This window comes from Rattus rattus, chromosome 13 (genome assembly GCF_011064425.1).
Source record: "Rattus rattus isolate New Zealand chromosome 13, Rrattus_CSIRO_v1, whole genome shotgun sequence".
In the NCBI taxonomy this organism is placed as follows: Eukaryota; Metazoa; Chordata; class Mammalia; order Rodentia; family Muridae; genus Rattus; species Rattus rattus.
This window is the reverse complement of record NC_046166.1, coordinates 35443506-35460036: the sequence shown is the minus strand read 5'-3', so window position 1 is coordinate 35460036 and position 16531 is coordinate 35443506.

Below are 16531 nucleotides of genomic sequence, written 5' to 3'. Positions count from 1 at the left end.
ACGTTTTATTTACCTCTTTATTTAAGAATAGCAAGTAATGTTGGATGCTTTTCTATTTGCTGAGGATTAGTAAAAAAACACAATATGCACATAGATTAATAAATAAGATTAGAGACCATAATAGGTTAGTTGCTGTCAAGTATGTAGTTATCTGTAAAATAAGCAACTTGTAGCATATAATACTAAAAATAATTTAGAAATAGATATTTGAGCTAAGACTAAAAAGATAGAAGACAGTGATGATCATTATAAAGCTTGAGCAATGTTGAACTCTCAGAAGTGGGTAAGACATTTTAAGAAATAGAGAAAATCCCACAAGATTGAGAAAGTGTTTCATGGTTAAGAATGGGGTCCCAGGCAAGATGTAAAAGGGTAACCAAGAGAAGGACCAGAAGATAATGCAATCAAGGAAGAATGACATGTCTATAGACCCTTGTATAATATTGACCTGTACTTTGTCTTTGTTCTGTGAGAGAGGAACTCCTGTCTTATAACCACAAGAGTAAATATCCTCCAAATACTGCTCTAACAGGTTCTAATTGGCAAAGGAATGTATTGCAAAGATGCAAGCAGAAAATGTAATTCAGAGACTGAAAGGATAGTATGCCCTGTCAATCAGAATGACTACATGAGAAAAGACATCTAGACAGAACTCATTTTTGAAGTATATGTAACAAAATTTACTAATAATTAGCTTTGTGCTGTCAGAAGGAAAGAATCATCAAGAAAATGTTACTTTTTCTTTCTCTAAAGCTGCTGAAAATTTGAAGTTATACTTAAAGAAATGAAGAAAAGTGGGTATGGATCAATTCCCACATTAAAAGAGGACAGTAACTCAGTTGCTTATAGTTCTGTTACATTTGGAAATATTTGACAGCCAAGTGGGGATCTGAGTAGGGCTTTTGATATTAAGTGTATTGAGTTTATAGGGAAAATTCTGATTGGTGTTATATTTGGAGAATCCTTGCCGCAGAGGTGATAATTAAAGCTTCAGAAGGTATGAGATCACCAAGGGATGGATATTAAATAAAAAGTGAGATTATTCTAGAGTTTCAAAATTAGGAAGTAACATAAAACATAATAAAAAAGAACAGAGTATATATAAATATATATATATATATATAATATATATATATATGGAGAAAGAGAGAGAGAGAGAAAGAGAGAGAGAGAGAATATAAGCTGTTCATGAAATAGCAATAGAAATAAGGGAATATAGTTTTATTGAAATCAAATAAAAATGTATTTTTAAAAGTTACCAGATATAGTTTACAGACTAAAGAGCCATTATATTTAGAAACTTATACATCAATGATAACTTGTAACACAAGTAGATTCAGTGAATCAGTGTAAGCAACATCCTATTGACATGAATAAGGAATTGCAAAAGAAAGGTTTGAGGCAACATAGGAACTTTTAAAGGAATATGCTTTAAATGAGATTACAGAAGTATTTCTTTGGGAAGAAATAACTTTTTTATCTATTTGTATTGTAGGTTATAAAAGCAAGTTAAGGTAGTGCTAACTTTAGGCTGGAAATTAATAGTGTCCAGATCTTGACACAGCCTATAACATTATATGGATAGCATAGATATAGAGTGTAATGAATTCTGATACTCAGCTTACTTTCTTCTTTCTACTCAACCAGAACTCCATTGATACAATCCATTGATTGGTGTTCCATACATTTAGGGTGGTTCTTCAAGTAACCTAATATAGAAACTCACTTAGAAATAAGACCAGAGGTTTCTACTCTTGATAGTTCTGGAGCCTTTCAACTGACAATCGACCTTAACCATCATAGGATCCAACAGCAGTCTCTTTTACTTAACGTGAAACAAATGTGATAGCATTTTTGATGCTGATTGTGCTGATCAAGTAAAGAAACTATATTTGATATTAATAAATGTTCTTAACTAAACTTTTGAAATAACCTTTAGTAGTCATGTTAAGATGGAAGCATAACAACGTCATCTAAGAGAGTAAGGCTACATGGAAACTAACATGGATATCCTAGAACTAACCACAGTCCAGGCTATCTGCAAACAAGGAGCAATCCTCAAATCTCTACTTCCAGAGTTCTGCGATTATAAGCATGGTCCATCACCTATCTTAACATGGTAAATTTTCTTCACAAAACAAAACAAAACAAAGTATACTTTTGGTCTAGAAGTTATACAACCCAAGTTTTACAATCCAGGCACTACGAAATTCATTATATGTGATAAAGGGAAAGTGATATCGGGTAGATAGCACCATGATGAAGCAAAATGGTTTGTCTGTAAATATAACAAAGAAACAGAATGGCCTTACTCTATTTTGCCCACATTTATTTCTGTGGGCAAATATTAACATAAATTTAATCAATATTTTATACTTCTCTTGCTTTGCATCACACTGATAAGCAGGATCAGACAAAGGTTAGAGGAAAGTTTTCATTACTTCAATATCCCTTTTAAGCTGTTCCCATTACTTTATGTAAAGCTTAATTATTAGTGTTAAAAGACTAGTTCTTAGTTATCTCCAATTTCACAATAGGCGACAAATCCCTGTTATGTTTTTCACACTGTTGATAGCCTGTTATTTGTTCTGAATTTTTATGTCTTATATTTTTATGTCTTATCCCCAAATTTAGATATCTGAATGTCTTAGATTAATTTCCATTTTTATGATAAGAGGCCATGATCAAGAAAATTACAAGAAAGATTTGATTGTTCTCACACCTCATAGTCTAACATTGAGGCAAGCTAAGAAGGAACTCAAGGCATAAACATCAAAACAGGATCTGAAGCTGAGATCATAGAGGGCTGCTACTTATTGTTTTGCTCCTCATGGTTCACTCAGTTAATCTTTCATATAAACACATGCCACTTGCCTAAAGGTGGTACTACACACAGTGAATAGCCTTGGCTCTCCCGCACACATTATTAATCAAGAAAATGTTACACTGGCTTGTCTACAGGCAATTTAATAGAAGCAGCTCCTCATTAAAATTCCCTTTCTCTCCTTCCCTCTTGCCACCTGTAGTTTTGGCACTACCTCTCCCTGAAGATCTTAAGTCACTCAGCTTCATTTGAACCCAGAGTCAAGGCTATCTCACAGCCCTCAGGAACCAAAGATTGCCTGGAGAGAGCTGGGCTCACAGGAATGTTCTCACTCCTAAAATCACAGCCTTACAGGCCCACAGGAGGTACAAGCTCCCCAAAGACACAACAAGAACAACTAACATCAGAGAAAGCCAGATGGTTAAAGGCAAGCGCAGGAACCTAAGTAACAGAAACCAAGACTACTTGGCATCACCAGAATCCAGTTCACCCACCACAGCATATTCTGGATACCCCAACACACCAGAAAATCAAGATTTGAATTTAAAGTCATCTCATGATGATGATAGACTTTAAGAAGGACATGAATAACTCCTTTAAAGAAATGCAGGTCAACACAGGAAAACACGTAGAGGTCCTTAAAGAGGATATAAAAAGATCCCATGAAGAATGACAGGAAAACACAACCAAACAAGTGAAGGAATTGAACAATCCAGGATCTAAAAATAGAAATATAGACAATAAAAATAATTATAGAGATAGACAAACCTAGAGATAGAAAACTAGGGAAAGAGATCAGGAGTCATAGACAAAGCATCCCCAACAGAATACAAGAGATTAAAGAGAGAATTTCTGTGGCAGAAGATACCCTAAAAAAACATTGACACGACCGTCATAGAAAATTCAAAATGAAAAAAGCTCTTAACCCAAAGCATCCAGGAACTCCAGGACATAATGAGAAGACCAAACCTAAGAATAATAGGTATAGAAGAAAGTGAAGATTCACACCTTAAAGGTCCAACAAATATCTTCAATGAAATTATAGAAGAAATCTTTCCTAACTTAAAGAGAAATATGCCCATAACATACAAGAAGGTTACAGAACTCCAAATGATTGAACCAGAAAACAAATTCCTCTGATCATATAATAGTCAAAGCATCAAATGCACAAAAAATGAATATTAAAAGCAGTAAGGGAAAGCGGTCAAGTAACATATAAAGGAAGACCTATCAAAATTACATAAGACTTATCAACAGAGATTATGAAAGCTAGAAGATCCTGGGCAGAAGTAATAATACAAGCTCAAGACAATACAAATGTCAGTGCAGCACTTTCTCAATTATACCCAGCAAAATTCTCAATTACTGTAAATGGAGAAACCAAGATATCCCATGACAAAACCAAATTTACTCAAAATCTTTCCACAAATCCAGCCCTACAAAGGATGATAGATGGAAAATTCCAACACAAGGAGGGAAATGACACTAGAAAAAGCAAGAAAGTATTCTTTCAACAAACACAAAAAAACATAGCCACACAAACATAATTGCACCTTAAACAACAAAAATAACAGGAACCAACAATCACAATTCCTTAGTACCTCTTAACACCAATGGACTCAATTCCCCAATAAAAAGACATAGACTAACAACTAGGTACATAAAGAGTAGCATTTTTGCTGCATACAGGAAGTGTACCTCAGTGACAAAGACAGGCTATACCTCAGAGTAAAAGACTGGGAAAATTTTTTTCCAAGCAAATGGTCCCAAGAAACAGGCTAGAGTAGCCATTCTAATATTGAGTAAAATCAACTTTCAACAAAAAGTTATCAAGAAAGACAAGAAAGGACACTTCATACTCATCAAAATTCTACCAAGATGAACTCCAAATTCTGAGCATCTATGCTCCAAATGCAAGGGCACACAAATTCATTAAAAGAAAAAAAATAACTTTACTAAAGCGCAAAGTACAATGGTACCACAGACAATAATAGTGGAAGATTTTTCAGCACCCCACTCACAGCAATGGACAGATAATGGAACAGAACCTAAACAGAGACATGGAGAAACTAACAGAGTTACCAACCACTGGATTTAACAGATATCTATAGAACATTTAAACCTAAAACTAAAGAATATAACTTCTTTTCAACATCTCATGTTACCATCTCCAAAATTGACCATGTAATTAGTCACAAAACAGGCAGCAATGGATACAAGAAGATTGAAATAATCACATGCATACTATCAGATCACCATGGACTAAGGCTGTTCTTCATTAACAACAAAAACAACAGAAAGCCCACATACACGTGGAAGCTAAAACAATATTCTACTCAATGATAACTTGGTCAAGGAAGAAATAAAAATAATTAAAGACTTTTTAGAATTTAATGAAAATGAAGACACAACATACTTATGGAATACAATCAAAGCAGTGCTAAGAGGAAAACTTATAGCTCAGGGTGCCTCCAAAAAGATACTGGAATGAGCATATGCTAACAGCTTGACAGCACACCTGAAAGCTCTAGAATAGTAGAGTAGACAGCTGGAAATAAACAAACTCAGAGCTGAAACCAACCAAGTTGAAACAAAAAGAAACATACAAAGAATCAACAAACCCAGGAGCCAGTTCTTTGAGAAAATCAACAAGACAGACAAGATAGATAAACCCTTATCCAAATTAACCAGAGGTCACAGAGACAGTGTCCAAATTAATGAAATCAAAAAATGAAATGGGAGACATAAAAACAGAAACTGGGGAAATTATATAATCATCAGATCGTTATACAATAGCCTACACTCAAGAAAATTGAAAAAGATGGAAGAAATGGAAAATTTCTAGACAGATACTAGGTACCTAAGATAAAGCAGGATCAGATAAATCATATAAACAGTCCCATAACCCCTAGACACAAAGACGTAGTCATTAAAAGCCTCCCAACCAAATAAAGCCCAGGACCAGATGGGTTTAGTGCAGAAATCTATTAGACTTTCAAAGAAGACCTAATACCAACACTCTTCTAACTATTCCATGAAATAGAAGCAGTGGGAACATTAGCAATTCGTTCTTTGAATCTACAATTATGCATATACCTAAACCACACAAGACCCTACAACGAACAAGAGCTTCATCCCAATGTCCCTCATGAATATTGATGTAAAAATAGTCAATAAAATTCTTGCAAACAGAACTCAAGAGCACATCAAAATAATCATTTACCATGATCAAGCAGACTTCCTCCCAGTGATGCATGGATGTTTCAATATTCGGAAACCCATCAAAGCAATCCATTATATAAACAAATTCAAACAAAAAAATACATGATGATCTTATTAGATGCTGAGAAACATTTGAAAAAAATTCAACACCTCTTCACGATAAAAGTCTTGGAAAGAGCAGGAATTCAAGGCCCATACCTAAACATAGTAAAAACAATATACAGCAAACAAGAAACCAACATCAAACTAAATGGAGAGAAATTTGACGCAATCCCACTAAAATCAGTGGCTAGACAAGGTTGACCACTATCTCCCTATCTGTTCAATATAGTAATTGAAGTTCTGGCCAGAGAAATTAGACAACAAAAATTATTCAAAGTGATATAAATTGGAAAAAAATTAAAATATCACTATTTGCAGATGACTGAGCAGTATACGTAAGTGATCCCAAAAGTTCTACCACAGATCTCCTCCTAAGACTGGTTAACAACTTGAGCAAAGTGGCTTGATTATAAAATTAATTCAAAGGATAAACAGGCAGAGAAAGAAATTAGGAAATGATACTCTTCACAACATTCACAAATAATCTAAAATATCTTAATGTGACTCTAACCAAGCAAATGAACGATCTGCTTGAAAAGAACTTCCAGTCTCTAATGAAAGCAATTGAAGAAGATCTCAAAAATTGGAAAGATCTCCAATGCTCATGGCATGGCCGGATTAGTATAGTAAAAGTGGCGATCTTGCCAAAAGCAATCTACAGATTCAAATGAAATCCAGATCAAAAACCAATTCATTTCTGCATAGTGTTAAAAAGAGCATGTTGCAAATTCATTTGAAATAACAAAAAACCTAGAATAGAGAAAACCTTCCTCAACAATAAAAGAACTTCTGGGGAAATCGCCATCAAGCTGAATTACAAAGCAATAGTACAGAGACAGGCAGGTAGATCAGTGGAACAGAAATGAAGACCCAGAAATGAACCCACATATCTATTGTCACTTGATCTTTGACAAAGGAGCTAAAACCATCCAGTGGGAAAAAGACAGCATTTACAACAAATGGTGCTGTTTCAATTGGAGAGTCAATTGCATGTAGAAGAATGCAAATCAACCCCATACAAAGCTTAAGTCCAAGTGATTTACAGACCTGCACACAAAACCAGATACACTGAAACTAGTAGAAGAGAAAGTGGGGAAGAGCCTTGAATACATACACACATGGAAAATTTCCTGAACAGTACACAAAATGGTTTATGCTCTAAGTTCAATAATCGACAAATGGGACCTCATAAAATTGCACAGGTTCAGTAAAGCAAAAGACATTGTCAATAGTAGAAAATGGCAACCACCAGATTGAGAAAAGTCTTTAGCAATCCTACATCATATTGAGGCCTAATATACAAAAAAACAAAAGAAGTTAGACTCGAGAGAAACAAATAATCATATTTAAAAATGGGGTTCAAAATTAAACAAAGAATTCTCAACTGAGGAATATTGAATGTCTAAGAAACACCTAAAGAAATGTTCAAAATTGTTAGCCATCAGGGAAATGCAAATCAAAACAACCCTGAGATTCCACCTAGCACCAGTAAGAATGATTAAGACCAAAAATTCAGGTGAGAGCAGATGCTGGCAAGGATGTAGAGAAAGAGGAACACCCCTCCACTGTTGGTAGGATTGCACACTGGTACAACAACTCTGGAAATCAGTGTGGCGGTGTCTCAGAAAATTGAACATGGTGCTACTGGAGGACCCAGCTATACCACTCCTAGGAATACATCCAAAAGATTATCCACCATATAATAAGGACACATGCTCCACTATGTTTATAGCAGCTCTAATTATAATAGCTAGAAGGTAGAAATAACCAAGATGTCCTTCAATAGAGGAATGAATACAGATAATATGGTATATTTACACAATGGAGTACTACTCAGCTATTAAAAATAATGACTACATGAAATTCTTAAGCAAATGGTTGGAACTAGAAAATATTTAGCTCAGTGGTAGAGTGCTTGCCTAGCAAGCACAAGGCCCTGGGTTTGGTTCTCAGCTCTGAAAAAAAAAATCATTCTGAGTGTGATAACCCAGTCACAAAAGAATACAAATGGTATGCATGCACTGATAAGTAGATATTATCCCAAAAGTTCAGAATAACCAAGATGCAATTCACAGAGAACATGAAGCTCAAGAGGAAAGAAGGCCAAAATGAACAGAACAAAATAATCCTGGGAGGAAATACAGGGACAAAGAGTGGAACAGAGAATGAAGGAAAGGCCATGCAGAGACTGCCCTACCCCAGGATCCATCCAATATGCAGCCACCAACCTCGGTCAGTATTGCTGATTCCAAGAAGTGATGGCTGAATGGAGCCTGATATGGATGTCTTCTGAGAGGATCTTCCAGAGCTTTATTCAAACAGATGAGAATGCTTCCAGCTAACCATCAGAATGAGCAGGGGACCCCAATGGAGGAGTTAGAGAAAGAACTGAAGGAGAAGAAGGGGTTTGCAACCCCATAGGAAGGAAAACCAACTAGACCCTCGAGAACTGCCAGTGATTAAACCACCAACCAGAGTACATGTGGGTGGACCCATGGCTCCACTAGCATGTGTAGTAGAGGATGGCATTGTTTGGTATCAATACTAGGAGAAGTCTTTGGTTTTGTGAAGGCTCTTTTCCCAAGAGTAGAGAATGCCAGCTTGGTAAGTGGGTGGGTGGGAGTGGGGAACATCTCCATAGAAGCAGGGTGATGGGGCATGAGAGAGGGTATAATCTGGAAAGGGAATAACATTTGAAATGTAAACACATAAATTCTCCAATAAGAAAAAGAACTGAAACATCCCTCTTTCCTCCATCCCCAGTCCATCCTGCCTCTTCACTTCCCCAGAACATTATAGCTGTTGCTTGACAACCTGGAGTCTCTCCTGTCCATATAAACTTGCCAATGGTGTATAAACAGGGCATTACAGAATGTTACCCTGTCTATTTCTGTTCAGTATCTACCCATCAGTATCTATTTGTACGTTTCACCATCCCATTTTGCTGCTAAATGTCATAGATCCATCCTGTCTGAGGAAACAAAACATGAACTCATGTCAAGAAACAGCAGGCAATGCTCCCACTGGATGGTGACCATATCCATGCTGCTTTCCCTTCATTGAGACTCCGTCATGTTCCAATGTCCTTGTGTCATTTTATCCTTGTTTCTATTACTTCCTACCTCTCTATCATCCAACCTTCTCCCATTCAGTCTTTCAACTGCCCTGCTTTCATTGAGATTTACTGCATTCTATTTGATTCTGGGCTCTGTTGTTAAGCCTGTTTCTGATGTGGTAGGATAGTGAGTAGACTGGTGATTCATATCTACGTTCGGTTGTGTCTCTGTGATATTATATATCCAGGAACTTTTCAGAATGCAGTACTGCTCTTGGAAGCCTTGGTGATTCCCTTGGTCCCCTGTATTGCTCTGTTTTCACAGGGCTTTTGAGCAACCATGTTCTTAAAAGGTGGTCATGGTGAGGCTTGTAGAACCATATCTCCTAGGTAGTTCCTGAGGTCTCTCTACCTCTCACTTTTATTTTCAAACACGATTATGTGGCTTTACTGGGTATAGTGTTGACATTCAGAAAATAGTCTAATGCCTGCCAGTTTGTTTCACTTTAGGACATTGTCATCACACAAGTGGCTATTTTGAACAAGGCTAGGCACTGTGGAGAGCTGCCCACATTTGTTGTACAGCATGTGTTATGCCTCTGTGTTCTGTATACTGGAAGATTCTTCACATTTTTAAATAGAAAGACTAGTTTTCAGAAGTTTCTTACTTATCTCAGTCCTAAAGTATTAGATGGTCCTCATTGTCTTAAAATTTTGCACAAAATGGAATGAGTTTTTTACTTGCCAAAATTTCATGCTGGAAGATGTATAGTCAGTTTTATAATCCTGGTTCAGGGATTGAATATATTGTCTGATGAGCTTCCTAATGACATTACCTTCCTACTTCCCTGTGCATACTATGCCGATTTCTTAGAAGCATGGAGTCTGTGTCTAGTCACCAACATTAGAAGTCTTTGAGTGACCCAGTTCAACTTCTCTGCCAAGACCAGCTTTATTTAGATTTCCCTGGGTCTGGCTACTTCTGTACTTTTCTCTGTGAATATGCTCTTAGCTGACTTTCTATGATGTTGCTTCCTTGCTTGCTTCATTGGTTTGGTAGATATGTACACAATTCTTTATGACGTAGATTGCTATTAACCCAAAGAAACAAAAACACTGTAAATAGGAAAGGTAAAATTGAGGAGCCGGGGAGTGGTTAGGATAAATGGTTGGGGTCTATGGGAACTGGGAAAATCTTTATGAAATATTAAATGATTAAATGATGTGATATAAAAATTGTTTAAAAGGAATAATTGACTGATACTGATCTGAGTTCTTCAGAAGGTTCTTGATTTAAATATTTAAAGTTTCTACGATTATGCCCTCCCTTGCCTGTATAGCAAACTCTTTATATCCACAGTTGTGCTATATTGTCCCATTAAAATTGTATATTCCTCAATCAATAAATAAAGCAAAAAAAGACCAAAGAATTCTTTTCCCTCATATACTCTATATTGTGTCCATGAACAAAATAAAATAATATAAAATAAAATAAAAACAAGTATACTAACCCACTATTATCTACTCACAAATCAAAGGCAGGGAACATAGTCAGGTGATTGGAGTCAAGTAGCTCAATGATTGTACTTCAAATAACCGTCACCAGAGATTTAGTGTTCATGGTGCATCAGTTCTCTAATATCCATGACTATAAGCAACTTATAGTCTCATTATACTTATTGCTTTCGGCATGTCAGAAATATTGCTATTATTGTATTTATCACTATCATTATCATCAGAATGTCTGGATATTTTAATACCAATCAGTTTGAGGACTTCAACATGTCTTTGACATTTCCTTTCCTGACCTTTGCATGTGTTCCATTACATTAAATACTTCCCTCAGGACTTTTTAAGTTGTCCAATAATTTTAAAATCTGTATTTCAATTCTTTCCTCACTTCTTCTTCAAATATTTGCTGAAATTGCATGAGAAATTCCCTTTAATCATCTCAAAAGAGCTAAATCCTATCTTTGTTCCAGTGGTAGAGATAAAACTTTTTTCTCCTTAGTTTTTTCTACTCCCTCCAGAAGGTCCCTATTCATCATCAATTTGCTAGCACCAATGTCACAGATTAGTTTTTCTTGTTTTATTACAGTAAACTCTACATCATTTGATTGTGTCAAAAGACAATTGTATTTTTCATATTCATTTTTAAAAAATGTTGGATTCATGTTCTCACCATTCATTTCAAACTGAATTAGATGAAGTTGACAGAACCGATCCTCCATTGGACTTTAACTTCTTTGGCAAACATAACTCTATTGAAATAGTCAGAACAGAGAAAACTTCTATAGAGTTGCATCTGTCAATGAATACACATTTCCAAGGGTATAAAAGAGTGGGATTATTATCAACAACATAAATTTAATAACCTTTATTTCTTTCAGACTCTGATTAAAACTTTGTCTCCATATCCCCTCCTATGAATATTTTCATTCCTTTTAAGAAGGAGTGAAGCATCCGCAATTTGGTCATTCAGAGCCTGCCCTACATAGGTACAGAGCCTATATATATATATATATATATATATATATATATATATATATATGTGTGTGTGTGTGTGTGTGTGTGTGTGTATATATATGTATATATGTATGTGTATGTATATATGTATATGTATGCATATATGTATATGTATATACATATATACAGCCACCAAAACTAGATAAGATTGATGGAGTTAAGATGTGCATGCTGACAGGAGCCTGATGTAATTGCCTCCTGACAGCATGTCAAACACAGAGGCAAATGCTAGCAGCAATCCATTGAACTGAGAATAGGATCCCCATTAGAGGAATTAGAGAAAGGATTGAATGAGCTGAAGGGGCTTGCAACCCCATAAGCACAACAATGTCGAGGCAGCACCCCACGAGCAAACTTAGGCATCGGGACCACAGGTAAGACAAACCTTCCTGCTCCAAGCGACCTGCCTGGTGAACTCAGGACACAGGCCCACAGGAACAGCTGAAGACCTGTAGATAGGAAAAACTACATGCCCAAAAGCAGAACACCTGGCTGAAAGAAAACAGGAAAACAGGTCTACAGCACCCCTGACACGCAGGCTTATAGGACAGTCTAGCCACTGTCAGAAATAGAAGAACAAAGTAACACTAGAGATAATCTGATGGCAAGAGGCAAACGCAGGAATACAAGCAAGAGAAACCAAGACTACATGGCATCATCAGAGTCCAATTCTCCCACCAAAGCAAGCACGGAATATCCAAACACACCAGAAAAGCAAGATCTAATTACAAAACCATTTTTGATAAGGATGCGGGAGGACTTCAAGAAAGACGTGAAGAACTCCCTTAGAGAAACACAGGAAAACATAAATAAACAAGTAGAAGACTACAGAGAGGAATAAAAAAATCCCTGTAAGAATTCCAGGAAAACAAAATCAAACAATTGAAGGAATTAAAAATGGAAATAGAAGCAATCAAGAAAGAACACATGGAAACAACCCTGGATATAGAAAACCAAAAGGAGAGACAAGGAGCCATAGATATGAGCTTCACCAACAGAATACAAGAGATGGAAGAGAGAATCTCAGGAGCAGAAGATTCCGTAGAAATCATCAACTCAACTGTCAAAGATAATGTAAAGCAGAAAAAGCTACTGGTCCAAAACATACAGGAAATCCAGGACTCAATGAGAAGATCAAACCTAAGGATAATAGGTATAGAAGAGAGTGAAGACTCCCAGCTCAAAGGACCAGTAAATATCTTCAACAAAATCATAGAAGAAAACTTCCCTAACCTAAAGAAAGAGATACCCATAAGCATACAAGAAGCCTACAGAACTCCAAATAGATTGGACCAGAAAAGAAACTCCTCCCGTCACATAATAGTCAAAACACCAAACGCACAAAATAAAGAAAGAATATTAAAAGCAATAAGGGAAAAAGGTCAAGTAACATATAAAGGCAGACCTATCCGAATCGCACCAGACTTTTCACCAGAGACTATGAAAGCCAGAAGATCCTGGAATGATGTCGTACAGACCATAAGAGAACACAAATGCCAGCCCAGGTTACTGTATCATGCAAAACTCTCAATTAACATAGATGGAGAAACCAAGATATTCCATGACAAAACCAAATTTACACAAGATCTTTCTCCAAATCCAGCACTACAAAAGATAATAAATGGTAAAGCCCAACATAAGGAGGCAAGCTATACCCTAGAAGAAGCAAGAAACTAATCGTCTTGGCAACAAAACGAAGAAAAGAAAAGCACACACATAACCTCACACCAAATATGAATATAACAGGAAGCAATAATCACTATTCCTTAATATCTCTCAACATCAATGGCCTCAACTCCCCAATAAAAAGACATAGATTAACAAACTGGATACACAACGAGGACCCTGCATTCTGCTGCCTACAGGAAACACAACTCAGAGACAAAGACGGACACTACCTCAGAGTGAAAGGCTGGAAAACAACATTCCAAGCAAATGGTCAGAAGAAGCAAGCTGGAGTAGGCATTCTAATATCAAATAAAATCAATTTTCAACTAAAAGTCATCAAAAAAGATAAGGAAGGACACTTCATATTCTTCAAAGGAAAAAACCACCAAGATGAACTCTCAATCCTAAATATCTATGCCCCAAATACAAGGGCACCTACATATGTAAAAGAAACCTTACTAAAGCTCAAAACACACATTGCACTTAACCCAATAATAATAGGAGTTTTCAACACCCCACTCTCATCAATGGAAAGATCATGGAAACAGAAATTAAACAGAGACATAGACAGACTAAGAGAAGTCATGAACCAAATGGACTTAATAGATATTTATAGAACATTCTATCCTAAAGCAAGAGGATATACCTTCTTCTCAGCTCCTCATGGTACTTTCTCCACAATTGACCATATAATTGGTCAAAAAACGGGCCTCAACAGGTGCAGAAAGATAGAAATAATCCCATGCGGTGCGTGCTATCAGACCACCACGGCATAAAGCTGGTCTTCAATAAGAATAAGGGAAGAATGCCCACATATACGTGGAAGTGGAAAAATGCTCTAATCAAATATAACCTGGTCAAGGAAGAAATAAAGAAAGAAATTAAAGACTTTTTTAGAATTTAATGAAAATGAAGGTACAACATACCCAAACTTATGGGACACAATGAAAGCTGTGCTAGAGGAAAACTCTTAGCTCTGAGTGCCTGCAGAAAGAAACAGGAAAGAGCATATGTCAGCAGCTTGACAGCACACCTAAAAGCTCTAGAACAAAAAGAAGCAAATACACCCAGGAGGAGTAGAAGGCAGGAAATAATCAAACTGAGAGCTGAAATCAACCAAGTAGAAACTAAAGGACCACAGAAAGAATCAACAGAACCAAAAGATGGTTCTTTGAGAAAATCAACAAGATAGATAAACCCTTAGCCAGACTAACGAGAGGACACAGAGAGTGTTTCCAAATTAACAAAATCAGAAATGAAAAGGGAGACATAACTACAGAATCAGAGGAAATTCAAAAAATCATCAGATCTTACTATAAAAGCCTATATTCAACAGAACTTGAAAATCTGCAGGAAATGGACAACTTCCTAGACAGATACCTGGTACCGAAGTTAAATCAGGAGGAGATAAACCAGTTAAACAACCCCATAACTCCTAAGGAAATAGAAGCAGTCATTAAAGGTCTCCCAACCATAAAGAGCCCAGGTCCAGACGGCTTTAGTGCAGAATTCTATCAGACCTTCATAGAAGACCTCATACCAATATTATCCAAACTATTCCACAAAATTGAATCAGATGGAGCACTACCGAATTCCTTCTATGAAGCCACAATTACTCTTATACCTAAACCACACAAAGACCCAACAAAGAAAGAGAACTTCAGACCAATTTCCCTTATGAATATCGACGCAAAAATACTCAATAAAATTCTGGCAAACCGAATTCAAGAGCACATCAAAACAATTATCCACCATGATCAAGTAGGCTTCATCCCAGGCATGAAGGGATGGTTTAATATATGGAAAACCATCAACGTGGTCCATTATATAAACAAACTGAAAGAACAAAACCACATGATCATTTCATTAGATGCTGAGAAAGCATTTGACAAAATTCAACACCCCTTCATGATAAAAATCATGGAAAGGATAGGAATTCAAGGCCCATACCTCCACATCAAACCAGATACACTCAAACTAATAGAAGAAAAACTAGGGAAGCATCTGGAACACATGGGCACTGGAAAAAATTTCCTGAAGAAAACACCAATGGCTTATGCTCTAAGATCAAGAATCAACAAATGGGATCTCATAAAACTGCAAAGCTTCTGTAAGGCAAAGGACACTGTGGTTAGGACAAAACGGTAACCAACAGATTGGGAAAAGATCTTTACCAATCCTACAACAGATAGAGGCCTTATATCCAAAACATACAAAGAACTCAAGAAGTTAGACCGCAGGGAGACAAATAAGCCTATTAAAAAATGGGGTTCAGAGCTAAACAAATAATTCACAGCTGAGGAATGCCAAATGGCTGAGAAACACCTAAAGAAATGTTCAACATCTTTAGTCATAAGGGAAATGCAAATCAAAACAACCCTGAGATTTCACCTCACACCAGTGAGAATGGCTAAGATCAAAAATCAGGTGACAGCAAATGCTGGCGACGATGTGGAGAAAGAGGAACACTCCTCCATTGTTGGTGGGATTGCAGACTGGTATAACCATTCTGGAAATCAGTCTGGAGGTTCCTCAGAAAATTGGACATTGAACCACCTGAGGACCCAGCTATACCTCTCCTAGGCATATACCCAAAAGATGCTCCAACATATAAAAATGACACGTGCTCCACTATGTTCATACCAGCCTTATTTATAATAGCCAGAAGCTGGAAATAACCCAGATGCACTTCAACAGAGGAATGGATACAGAAATGTGCTACATCTACACAATGGAATATTACTCAGCTATCAAAAACAATGACTTTATGAAATTCGTAGGCAAATGGTTGGAACTGGAAAATATCATCCTGGGTGAGGTAACCCAATCACAGAAAAACCCACATGGTGTGCACTCATTGATAAGTGCTTATTAGCCCAAATGCTTGAATTACCCTAGATACCCAGAACACATGAAACTCAAGACGGATGATCAAAATGTGAATGCTTCACTCCTTCTTTAAATGGGGAACAAGAATACCCTTGGCAGGGAATAGAGAGGCAAAGACTAAAACAGAGACAGAAGGAACACCCATTCAGAGCCTGTCCCACATGAGGCCCATACATATACAGCCACCCAATTAGACAAGATGGATGAAGCAAAGAAGTGCAGGCAGACAGGAGCTGGATATAGAT